Raw genomic sequence first — 13,563 nt, 5'->3', positions numbered from 1 at the left:
AAATTTACATTACATTTGCAAACAAAACTAGAAAGTTACATAAGCACTAAATCAAGTTAAAGAGCAGTTTAGCCCAGCTACCTGTTTCTGGCACTGCCCATTTGTGAATATTTCAGAAAGAAAGTAATAAAACACAGCAAATCTGCTGCAATAGTCTCCTCACAAAACCTTACACTTCCTGCTAAGCTACAAGTATGGAATTTCAAAACCTGAAAGTTGTATTTGAACATCTGTATGTGGTAACCACAATTCAGTTGTAGAAAAAAGCCAGTCTTTACAAACTTGGCATTACTAATAAAGATGTTAAAATAAATAAATAACTTTAACAAGACATATTTCATTCAATAAAGAATTCCAGATTCTATTTTTTAAGACACCAAATTAAAATCTTTTACCTCACATGCACTAGTAAAACAACCTGTAATAAATACGAATTCATACATAGCACTGCCTATAAAACAACTGAACTAAACCAACTACGACTTCAAAAAATACTGTACACATAGGGCACTAAAGGATTATGATTTTAAGTTTAATGTAGTAAATGATTTCTTCTAAAGCCATGGTGCATTATTTTTAATCTTATAATAAGTCTGCAATTAAATTCAAGTACAATAACTTAGACTTATTCTAAGGAAATGGCATAAAGTACTATACATAGTAATACAGTACACATGCAACCTTTACGTAACCAGGTCTTCAACATCATCCACATGGAAGCATTTTTAACATATCATTCCCTTTCATTCGTGAACTAACATAAACGCTCTATTCTCCTGCTTACTTTCCGTTTTCAGTCGAATTTCCCAACCTACAAACAACAAGGGCTTTTAGCTCCCATTAACCCACATCCTTTGTGTACAGTTTAATGCCAGCCAGCAACTAAGCCCCACACAGCCATACACTCCCTCCTCCTGTATCAAGATGGAGGAGAGAATCAGAAGGATAAAAGTGAGAAAACTCATGGGTTGACATGAAGACAGCTTAATAAGTAAAGCAAAAGCTGTGCATATATGCAAAGCAAAACAAGGAATTAATTCACCACTTCCCATCTCCAGGAAAGCAGGGTTCCATCCTGCATAATGGTTACTGGTGAAGACAAACAGCATCACTCCAAACATCCCCCCCCACCCCGTTCCTTTTTCTTCCCCGAGATTTATAAGCTGGCCATAACGCCATAGAGTATGGAATACCCCTTTAGTCATTTGAGGTCAGCTATCCCCTCCCAATCTCTTGTGCACCCCCAGCCTACTCGCTGGTGGGGTGAAGAGCAGACAAAGCGTTGACCCAGTGTAAGCACTGCTCAGCAGTAAGGAGAACATCTAAATTATCAACACTGTTTTCAGCACAAATCCAAAACACTCCCCCATACTAGATACCACGAAGAAAATTAACGCAGCTGAAATCATCACACTTTGTTGACCCAACCTCGGTCAAACAACTTTAATTTTTCTCACCTCTTCATTCCCACAAGGGAATACTACCACCTCTCCACCCTTGCACTCCCCCCAAGCGTTACAAGTACCATGAAGCTAGTTTGAGGTGTAATAACCCACTCTCCTCTCCCTACCTTTACACAACTATCTGTCAATACCCTGTTTGGCTTTCCGTTTACTAGTTACTCCGACTTACCTAATACCTCAGCAGTTCCACCCCAAATCTCATTTTCTGCTATTTCTATTTGTCCTTGTTTTCCAAGTCCTGAGCCCTCTTCTTCTCACAGGATGCACTGAATTGCTAGCTACTAACTGGCAGACTAAGCAAGGAACACCTGTGTCTTTTTTCTGAGGCATTAACACAAACTTCTCAGAGCCCCCTTTTGCTATTTTTATTTTTCTTTTCCAAAATTAACTGAAAGCTTGTAGCACTTGTGAGCCTGCACCGCGCTCCCCCTCCACACTTGATCTTTTCTCTTGTGACTTTCACGTGGCAAAGCCGTATTTGTGTGTAGCTCCCCTCTCCCACTTGCCCCTGCCAGCGCAAGCCAGTCCCCCCGCCCGCCCCTTCCTCGTGTCCCTCAGCTGTCCTCTCATCTGTCACTCACCTTCCTCGTTGAATCACCTTCCCTTTTCTTCAGTTTACATCGTGTTTGGAGACATTCGACAACTCCCATCGCCCTCCCCAGCCCCGCCACCTCCTCCGAAGCTGCCCCGCTCCGCCCGTCCTACGGCCGAGCAGCGTCGAGGGCCCCTGCTGGCGGAGCGGCCTCGCACCGGTGCCGCGTGGCCGGTGCGAGCCTGGCCGCCATCTTGTGCGTCCGCGTTCGGCGGCGTCTCGTTCGAGCTTTTCTACGTAGCAGAAAGGGGAAAAACTACCGCAGTGCTGCGATGCAGGAGGGTTTAATTTGAGTATCCCTCATCTTGCGTTTGTTTCTAAGAGTGTTCTCAGGTTTGCACCCGGGTGTGTAGGGAAGTGTGATGTCTTAATCAAAGCTGCTGCTTTCACGCTAGTGGAGCTGCGAGCCCGGCTGCAAATTCGCCCGAGCTGAGGGAATGCCTGTCTCCAGATGCAGCAGGTGTGGATGTGCACATCCAGTAGTTAGGAGCTAGGTTAAAATTATCGGGGTACTTATGGGCCACTTCACACATACAGTATGCTGAATATATGTGCAAAGGTTACAGAATAGCTCCTGGAAGATACAATACTTTGTAAAAATGTTACCTTTAGAAATAACGGGTATTTTTACATATACCTTTGCATTTCTTTATAAAGCTTTGCATAAACATCTAGCTTTGCTATTTTTACAATTTAGAGATGGACTTCCATCAAAGTAGTTACACCCCACTGGCACTGCTGATCAGATAGAGTGTCCATGGTAAATTCTAGAAGTATAGTCACAGAGTGGAAGTCTGTTTGCAGCCACCAGTTGTTGTGATGATTCAACAGTATTATGTTTCTTTCTGCAAGCTATTTTCTAACACTGGAAATGCACACTACATATTTGTGAGGCAGTAGCAGAGACTGGGAATGCGGCTAGAAATATTAGGCATTCTGCACAACCCTCCTCCCACCTTTGTTAAACAGCAAACTTGTTTCTATTTGTACCTCAACTGGGAAGATCTTAATTGAAGAGTCTGAATGTGGTGACCATTCAGGTGTAAGGATAAAAATGACTATGTATGAATTAATAATTTCACAACAAACCATCAGTCACAAGACATAGCAACCTTAATGTTCCTAAAGGAGAAGTTTTGTAAAACACTCATAATGAATGTAATTATGACACATAATTTTTGAATCATTGCCTATTCACTCCATGTTTGTGCTAATGGTTTGAGGTTGTTTACCTCACAGGAAAAATGTGTGACAACATTCAGGGTAAGCTTTTACTTAGTGTTATTTATTTACAGCAATCTCTAGAGTTTGTTTTATAAACTCACACTTATTCTTTTGTATTCACTCACCCACACTCGCATACAAGCTCAAAGGTACGTGTGCCCAAGCAGCCTGGGCTTACATACGTAGCTGAGCGCAAGGGATGCCAGTTATCAGTCTTTCTCACATCTCTAAAGTTCTTTATCATCAACAATGCTGTAGATTATGAATTTTAGGCAAGATTGCTGCTTATTGTGTGTTTTCTTCTGTTTGTCTGAAAAGTAGGTTTGAATGTCTATTTTCCTGGTAGGCAAACAGGACAAGGAGGAGTATATGCTTTATTCTGCAACCCTGTTACCCTGCCTCTCTTGTTAGACTGCAGGGTTTTGCTGGCAAAACTTTCTTTTACAAGAAAGCAGATTTTCTGGTCTTGATACAAAATTCTATTCTGAAATCAGTGGACCACTGGGAAAGGTATTCCTTACTGTAGTTGTTATTGTTATTATTTCAGGCCATTCTTTTAACCTTTGTTTTACCATTTCTTCCGGTGCCTTCAAACATTTTCATTTATTTGTGCTACAAATCTCCACATACTGGTCAAATTGCCAGGAACAAATGTATGTCTGTGTAACAAATTACTTGACCTGGCATTTGAGAAAAGAATTGCAAATAATATGATAATACTGGTAAAGAAATTTAAAAGAATTCATATTTGAGTCTCGGAATTATGAAGCCTTATAGTAACACTATCTAAACCAAACTTGTCTCCTAGGCCTACTTTTTCTTCCATGTCTCAACTTGTTCTGGACTTCCAGGATCAGAAATCTTGACAGCTTTATTTCAAGAGAGCAACAAAACCAGGGTAAATGTGATGGGAGTTCAGGGAATGCTAATGGGAGCTAAGATTTACAGCTGCATTTTGAAATGAGCAATATCTACGGCTAGTGAAATATCCAGCTTCTCCTACGTTATTGTTTTTCATCTACTTATTTTCCAGTGCAACAAACCTGTTCTTCTGTATTTTTCCTCCACCAGAGGTCTCCTCCCCTACGTGTCTTGTATTTCCATAATTATAATTCTGCTGGCAACATTTCTCCAACAAGTGCATACAAGCCTTGAACTGCCTGCACAGATTCTTCTTTTTATTTCAGTTGTACAAAAAAACCCCATAGTTACACTATATTTGATCTGTGCAGGTATCGTAGATTCTGCTCAGTAAATACAAAAGATTAAAATATGTCATAGGGAAACAATTCATTAATGAATGCAAATATCTGACAGAGATATGCAAGACAAATGCTGCACGTGACATATTGTGAGAAAAAGCCTAAGAAGTCTTCACTTGACCAATTGCTAATGGCCCTTTTTTCATCAGTATAGTCATCGTATGAATATACTGGATGAGATTTCTACCACCTGGTAGCTTTCAACAATTTCTTTAAGCTACTAAACTCCCTTCTAAATAACCATTAGAAGGACAGATTCTGTTTTACAGCTCCTTTAAGAACAAATTAATCCTTATGTCTATTTTCTCCCATTCTTTCTCTTTAAAAAATAACTATCATTGTAACAAAATTTCCTATTTTAATCCAAAATTGCTGTGCTTCTTTCATGCTTTCCTTTGCTTCAATTGTGTATCTTATATTACCTGTAAAAAGTTCATGGAAACTCTCCCTCACATCTTAATCATAAAAACCAAGAATTTTAAAAAGTTTCTCCCATAGAGAAAGTGACTTGTGCTGCACGGAGTGCCTCTTGGTGCAGCACAAGCTTATTGATAAGTAATTGCTGCATATTTTATAAAGAAGTAGTCTGTCTCACTTCTCCTTTACACATATTCCAATTTATGTCACCTCTTTTGTTTACTTGGGTTTACTTTCAAGTTGTTAATTTTCTACAGCTTTAAGTAGATGGTTTAATAGCCAAATATAAGGCTTTTGTCACAAGTTGTTAGTCATTTGTTTTCTCAACTGCATCTTAGACATTTAACATTTATTAATCTTACTTGTATTGCAGCAAATGATCATGTGCTGGAGATGCTTTAATTAACTTTTGTAACAAGATTCTGAAAGTATTAGATAGGACCTCTTGGGAAAGTGTTGAAGCCAATTGTGCAATTAACTCTTCCAAATATTCCCAAGATACAAGAGTCAAAATCAGAAAGCAAGATGCTAAAAAAAAAAAAAAATAAAAAAATTCTACTTTCATCTACTACTTGGGATTGATTTAGGTCCAAGAGCTCTTCTAGAAATGTGTACTTTGGTTATTTGCATTCATACATTGGATATGAGAAATGGAAGTGATCTCACCTAACTTTACAGTATTATTAGCTAAATCTAGTGACTCAGAGAAAAACCATAACAACCAAGAGGCTTTTTTTTCTAAATAGTATAGACAAACTTTGGTTGCTTTTCCCCCCACCTTTTCTCTGCATTTTTGGATACCCTGAGCTCTGCACAGGTCTGCAGCTGGTGTTTCAGGACTGCACACACCTTTCCTCTGCTACATTTTCTAGTTCATTTGTGTTTCTCCTCATGGAACTACATAGTGCTCTTACATGACCCTTGAGGAAGCCTGTTTTAAGAAGCTTATATATGTAAGTATTTATTTGTTTTAAGAAGACTATATGTGTAAGTATTTATTTGTTTTAAGAAGACATTAATAACTGCAGACCACAGCCTTCCTGCCCACTACCTGCCCCTTGACTCCCCCAGCTTCAACAGCTGAACCTTGTTCTGCTTTTCCATCTCCCCCACCTTCAGCAGGTCCTGTAGTGAGTTACAAGCAAACATAACCAACTGGTGTTGCAGCAGTTGTGCAGAGGGAACTGCATGGATACTCCTGTGATCTGAACAGAGTAATGAGACTTTGGGCACTGGTGAAAGAAACCGCCCTGGTTTTTTTCCTCTCCTCCACATCTTTCCAGGAAAGCAGAATCACTTAGTTCCTAGATCAAGCATACAGAGATCTCATCTCCTTGCCCAAGCAGAAAGGGTTTTAAAGGAAGGAGTCAGGAGGGAAAGCACAGCGCTTTCCCAGGGACAGAGTGGCAGAGGCATCGAGGGAGCCTAGAGCCCGGTTTCACTCTCCCCTGACTCCACCGCCACAGAGAGACAGCAGCTGCTGGCCAGAGTGCTCTGATGGGCTGGCAGGAGTTAAGGAGGCTCAGGACCATCCTGGTCCACCCGGCACAAGGCAAGGCTGCCAGTGGTGGCTGCCACTGGCCACAAGCAGGTCCGAACAGATCCCTGAAGAAATGCTTAAGAAGCATATACTTAATTAAATTTACTTAACGTTTGTGAAGTCTCTGTGCTATTAGACAGCCTTGGTCTTGGCAACTTAGTCCTAATTGAACAGAGAGATCTTGCTGTTATATTAACAATAATGCTGTTCTGGGCTGTCAGAGGTCCAGCAGCAGTGCTGGGGGGTGCCACTCTGTGGGTGAGCCTCCAGCTGCAGAGCCAGGCAGCCCCCCACTTGCTGAGGGAAAGACTGCCAGGCCAAACTGCTCCAGGCACTGTGGCTTCACAGGAGGTAGCCTGGCCTGCCATCTATGAATGTTTAACACTAAAGTGAAAAAAATAGATTCTTGGTCGCTTGACTCTTATGAGAGTAGTTAAATGCCACAATGCTGAGTTGACCTTGGATAGACACCAGATGCTCACCAAGCTGCTTTATCACTCCCCCTCTTCAGCTGGACAGGAGAGAGAAAAGACAACAAAAGGCTCCTGGGTCAAGGTAAGGATGGGGAGAGATCACTTAGCAACTACTGTCATGGGCAAAACAGACTCAACTTGGGAAAATTAATTTAATTTAATTTATTAACAATCAATGCAGAAGTAGGATAATGAGAAATAAACCCAAATCTTCAGAAAAAAAAGAAAAAAAACCTGCTTCTGCTCATCACTCCTTTCTTCCTGTGCTTAACTTCACAGCCGAGTTCTCTACCTCCTCCCCCCAAGAAGTTCAGGCGTATGGGGAATGGGGGTTACAGTCAGATCATCACACGTTGCCTCTGCTGGTCCTTCCTCTGCAGGAAGAGGACTCCCCACAGTCTTCCCCTGCTCCAGCATGGGGTCTTTCTCCTGGGAGACAGTTCTCTGTGAAGTGCTCCAGCATGGGTCTCTCCCACGGGGCGCAGTCCTTCAGGAACAGGCTGCCCCAGTCTGGGTCCCCTGTGGGGTCACAAGTCCTGCAGCAAACCTGCTCCAGCGTGGGGTCCTCTCTCCATGGGGCCACAGGTCTTGCCAGGAGCCTGCTGCAGAGCAGGCTTCCCATGGTGTCACAGCCTCCTTGGGGCATCCACCTGCTGTGGCGTGGGGTCCTCCATGGGCTGCAGATGGATATCTGCTCCACCATGGACCTCCATGGGCTGCGGGGGGCAAGCCTGACTCACCATTGTCTGCGCCACGGGCTGCAATGGAATCTCTGCTCTAGCACCTGGAGCACCTTCTCCTTTCCTTCTGCACTGACCGTGGTGTCTGCAGAGTTGGTTCCCTCACATAGACTCACTCCTCTCTGGCTGCAGTTGCCGTTGCACAGGGGTGTTTTTCTCCTTAGATATGTTATCCCAGAGGCACTACCACCACTGCTGATGGGCTCAGTCTTGGCTACCGGTGGGTTTGTCTTGGAGCCAGCCAGCACTGGCTCTGTTGGACACAGGGGAAGCTTCTAGCAGCTTCTCACAGAAGCCACGCCAGTAGTTCCCTGGTACCAAAACCTTGCCACGCAAATCCAGTACAGCCACCTCCCCAGTAAACTGCCTAAGGGAACAGAGGGAGCATATTTAGGCCTTAGTGGACAGAAGTCCTTTCTCTTTTCAAATTTGCTTCAGAGTCCTTCTGAACCCTGCTTAGGAAGGTTCAAAGGCCTGCACTGCAGGCTGAAATAAGAAAGGTTGGTAGGAAATAGGATAGAGTATTCAAAATGTCAGAAACTTTGGCCCAGACTCTCATGAATCAACTCTGCAGTCAAATAAAGGTTGTGGCTTTTGCAGATTAAATAAAGACAGCTGCTATAATCTGTAAAAGACTGTAAAGGTAAAGCTGACCCACGGCTATGGGTGCAGGACTTGCCTTTATCTCCCCTTGACTTTTAATCTTACGTATTCCTTTTTTGTTGACATACTGGGTATAGCAATGGAGACTTAAAATATCCCAATTCATACTTGCTACTGGCATAGTAGTTTGCTGGAGTGATCCTCCAGTCCAAGGCTCACAGTCCAAGGCTCAGAGGCCTTATATATCTTCTCATGGAAAATTTAGTGTTGATAATGAGTGTTTAAAATAAAACATCTCCCAAGTTAAAGTGCTGCTCAAAAATAAAAAGTAAATATGGAGGTCTTGAAAATGTAGTTTTTAATAATAAAAATCTTCTTTTTCAGCAATTGAAGGATTAGTCTCAGCTAGTTATTTCTGTCTCAGTCCTCCAGATAATTCCACAGAGATCTCAAAATAAAATGTAATTCTTATAGTATAATGCCCATATGACCTAAAGGAGGCAGCCGTTCAAAGATTCATACAGTGGGATCACCCTCAGTAAATAAATTAAATATAAATATTTACTGGGCAGGAAGTATCCTGTAAGGATATAATATAATATAATATACGATATGATATGATATAATATAATATAATATGGAATACTCTTACATTTTATTTGTAAGAGGATTTTTTTATTTAAAATAGCACCTAGGATAATTGTGTCTGTAAAATACTTCCACTAGGTGGTATAATAAGAGGAGAAATTTGAAAATTCATTGTAAGAGAGAAGTATATTATAAATATTACCAATGTTAAGGTCCCAGTCCAGCAAGTTTAAACAGAGAGGCAGTATATATTGTTGCTAGTTATCTCAGAAACGTTTATAGTAAGTTGGAGGTCTCTGAAAACATGGTATTGATCATTATCAAGGATTATGAGTCTGACTGGAGTTTTTTTGTCATGCAGAAGCTTTTTATATATTGTGGGTTTGTTTGGGTTTTTTCCTTCCAAAATGAATGTGTTTTGAATAGTCCACTTGATTTGACAAATTGTCCTGTCCTTTGGTTCACACAACCAAAACAAACTCCCAGCAAGCTGGTTTTGAAACCTTCTATTAATATGTAACTGTGTATGAACTTTGGATAACTTTTTACCTTTAGGTAAAAAAGGGTCTTTTTTACCTAATTGTTCGTGTTCAGCCTTGCATTGCCAAAACCTTGTTATAAAACATGTGCTATTACTGAGAAACACATAGTAATTTTCTGTGTGAATGTATCATACAAAGTAGAAGCAAAATGTACGTACATGTTTCTGTTGTGTGGTCCTTGATTGTATGCATAAGGTGTTTAATCACTGTGAATTCTGAACATAGTTTTACTTTGCACTAGCAAAGATATACTGTTTCCTTCTGCTACCATAAAGCCTCCATGTCCACTATTCATATAGTCCTTCCTGTCCAGAAAATTGTGATTGTAAGGTGTCACTCTAAGTATTAAACCTTGTTAGTACAGAGTGTCTTCTTACTAGCAAAGTCAAAAAAACCAAACCTTAAGATGGCAAGCTCTTGCAGATCTATCTTGAATCTTCAATGTTCCATTAAACACTGACAATAAATATTTATTGTTATTAAATGAAAATAAAAAAGGAGGGTGATGGAGGGATAAGAATGTATTTTCCACTGCTAAACAGTCCATTTAGAGAGGAGCACCTTGAGGAGAAAGAGCAAATTAAAGGTAAACTACAACTTTTGAGATAACTTCTGTAAAGCTGTGAGTATCAGTAAGGTTCTTGGTATGTCTTCAAAGTAGAGTCTTCATAAAGGATATACATAGCAGATAACAGCATTCATTAACACAAATATAACTTCTTTTGCTAAAAATATGTTAAGGCATATCGTAATGCAAGTTAAGGGATGAGAATATTATTCTAAATTTTGATTGAACTTGGTTTGCATTTTTTAAAGCTATTATGGACTGGTCTCCTTCATGTGTAAAATAAGGAAAGTAAGATGAGTGATTGAGTGATTAGGCTTGAGGAATTAATTTTATAGCTCTGTGTTTATCTTTATAGCTCTTTAGTACCTTAACTAGCAGGTACTGAACTTACATGAAATTCTACAAACTGATACTGAGTTAATTTTGTGGTTTTTCATGAATTATGTGTGAGTCATGATACTGTAAAGTGTGGGTAGAACATTATAATAAATATCTTTTCTTCCCTAGACAGTGTTTCTAACAAATAATTCTAATTAAAAAAAAAAAAAATCCCAAGTGTAAACAAAGTCAGGCTTCACAAAGGAAGGCAGTTACAATGAAATTCATGAAGTGTTCAATTAACATTACCAGCACTTGTTTCCAGCTGCAAGTTCTGAAAAAAAAAAATTAATCCCAGCTGTGAATCAGTTCCAAAGCAATTAGCACTTTAATGCTTCGCAAGGCAGTAACAAACAAGAATTCTGTTTTCTGGTGAAAGGGATGTTAACAACAAAAAATCAGACAATTAAGAGTCTGATGGTAATCAATTGATAGCAAGCATAGTTATAAAAAATTACTTCATAAATATCAGGAAAAGATTTTCTAGTGCTATCGCCTTTTTCCCCATAGTTCAAATTACCATACTATTTGAAGTATGGTGGGTGTTTAAAAACATCCTGTGAAAGGATAGAAGTTGAGAAAGGAGAATCAGTAGCAGATTTCTTCATAAGCAAAAAAATACCACAGTAGTAAAGCAGGATAATGTTTTACCTAGACATTAAACATTAATTGCATTCTTAATTAAAGTCATGGCTAAATACTGTAAACTGTCATTTGAATCTACTTAAGTCCTCAGTGAAAGACAGAGCCATGAAGTATTGTTCCTAATGTTTTTAATTATTAATTTTTCAATATATATGTTCAAGAGACTTGAATTTTCAAAAATGCACACAACATCTTGTTGCTTCTTGACCTGAATAGGCATACCTCTTGAAATTTACAAACCATCTGGGAACTTTTGGCATGTTTTGGCAACATTACATACACCTGAACCTGTGAATTTGGACATTTAGCTTTCTACAACATTTATACTGTTTTGTCTTTGTCTAATATATCCTAAGATTAATATTTGCTTTTTTTTTTCTCGATTATACTGATGCTAGATTTATACTTGTTTCAGTTTAGCATTATCACATTTTTTTAATCAATGGGCTAAGATTGATTTGCTTTCATTTCCCCATTTCTAGATTGATATCTCTGCTTCATATTGTATGATAATTTCAAATTTATTTTTATAGAAGATTGAAAGTTTTAGCCCTTTTCACAGTAAAAATATCTCCCCCCCATTCAGAAACAACCAAAAATAAAATCTGCTGTGACCCCATCAAATTACATTAACTGCAATATTTTTTAATATTATGAATTACTTCAAAATTCTTATTGTTGACACCTGTGTTTCTCAAGGAAATTTGAACAAGTTGAAACATTTGAAAATGTTTCAATTTCAATTACAACTTTTCTGTTACATTTTTGTTATAGTACATCTTTATTTGTAGGATTTATACCTTGGTAGCCAGTTGCACTGAAATATTTGTAGCTTATAGAAGAATAAAGACTTAACGATTAATTATTTTAACAGATGAATATTATTATTTTAACATATCTGCATTCCATGGTTACCTATTAAGAAATTCCATACTACATTAACAAATTGGGAAAGTGCAGTTAGGTGCATGAGCTACCGTATGTGAATCTATCATGGTGGTTTCTCCACTTCTCTCTTTTACTTTCTCTCATATTTTACCCACCTCACTTTCTGGAATTTGTTAACTTTGACCCCAGAATGCTGATTTATAGTGGTAATTGGCAAAACATTATTAGAGTGGAATTGCTCCTCTTTAGCTTCCAGACAATGCAGGAGATAAAGTGAGAGACTGACTGTAATTATTCTATTCAGATGCTGATAACACCACCTGCCCAGTATTGCTTTTGTCACATGTTGAAGTTCTTCCAAGGTCATGGATCATTAGAAATATTTAAATGAACAGGATACCTCATTTCTACTTACAGTGTACAATTCATTAACAAATCTGTCCCACAACAAATGAAAGAGTAAGTCATATTTATGTCTCTCTATATCTAGTTCCTTTATAATACTCTTCAGTACATCATTTGAGTAAGAGATATTGTGGTAGAATATCCACTTTCTAACAGGCTTACAGCCTGAGTAGTACACCATCTGCACTTGTTTCCTGCTTTGGTCACAGTTGAGCTTATGCAGTTAGTTTTAATCCATAAAATCCTAAATGACTGAAGACCTAGATATTTGTCATTACCTCTTGTTCAGTAGAATTAGCAGTGCTACTAGAATTAGATCCATCATACTTTATATAATAGAAGGCTATTGGAAGGTTATATTGTCTATACTTTCCGTGTGTAACTTTTCCTTTTAATATATGGGACAATGCTATAAAAGGTCTAATATCCAGATTTGCATGTCAGATGAAAAACAGTAATGACCTAATATATTCAACTGAAATAAATTTTATTATTTTTTCAGTATTATTCGATGCCCTTCAATAAGGGTATGCTATAATCATAGAATCCCTGGAAATGTTCAAGGCCAGGTTGGATGGGGCTTTGAGCAACCTGGTCTAGTGGAAGGTGTCCCGGCCCATGGCAGGGGAAATGGAATGAAATGATCTTTAAGGTCCCTTCCAACCCAAACCATTCTATGATTTTAGGATCTACGAATAATAGAATGGTTGGCGTTGGAAGGGTTAGTTTTCTACGCAAATGCTGAAATCCCTTGTACAGACAGGTTTGTGATTTATACTTTATAATTCCTTCCTTTTAAAAGGTGGGTTATTTTTAATGATTTATCTTCTGCCTCGTAGAAATATTTCTTACAAGAAAACTGGGGGAATGGGAATAAGTGTTAACAACCCAGTATATCATCGAAACCCTATGCTCAGCCTTCCTTTAAAGGGAATGTACTTTAAACTAATTCTTGGGTTTTCATTTCTATTTTCCACTATATTGTTTCATTTATTCACTACTAGTTGGAAAGTAAAGGTGCCACAAGCAACAGAAGTAGCAGGTCAATTCTATAAATCTGATTATGACACATAGTTCAGATCATAACTCCTTATAATGATAGGACATCAAGGCATTGGCATCATGTATGGCATTAACAGAAAAATATTAACATTACATTAAATTTCAAATTTTTAATTATTTTCCCTGAGGAAACCATAGAAACTGCTAAGGCTGTGTGTAAGACGAGAAAATCT

This window comes from Strigops habroptila, chromosome 4 (genome assembly GCF_004027225.2).
Source record: "Strigops habroptila isolate Jane chromosome 4, bStrHab1.2.pri, whole genome shotgun sequence".
Taxonomy (NCBI): Eukaryota; Metazoa; Chordata; class Aves; order Psittaciformes; family Psittacidae; genus Strigops; species Strigops habroptila.
The sequence above is the reverse complement of the archived record's forward strand: the minus strand, read 5'-3'. Positions refer to the sequence as shown.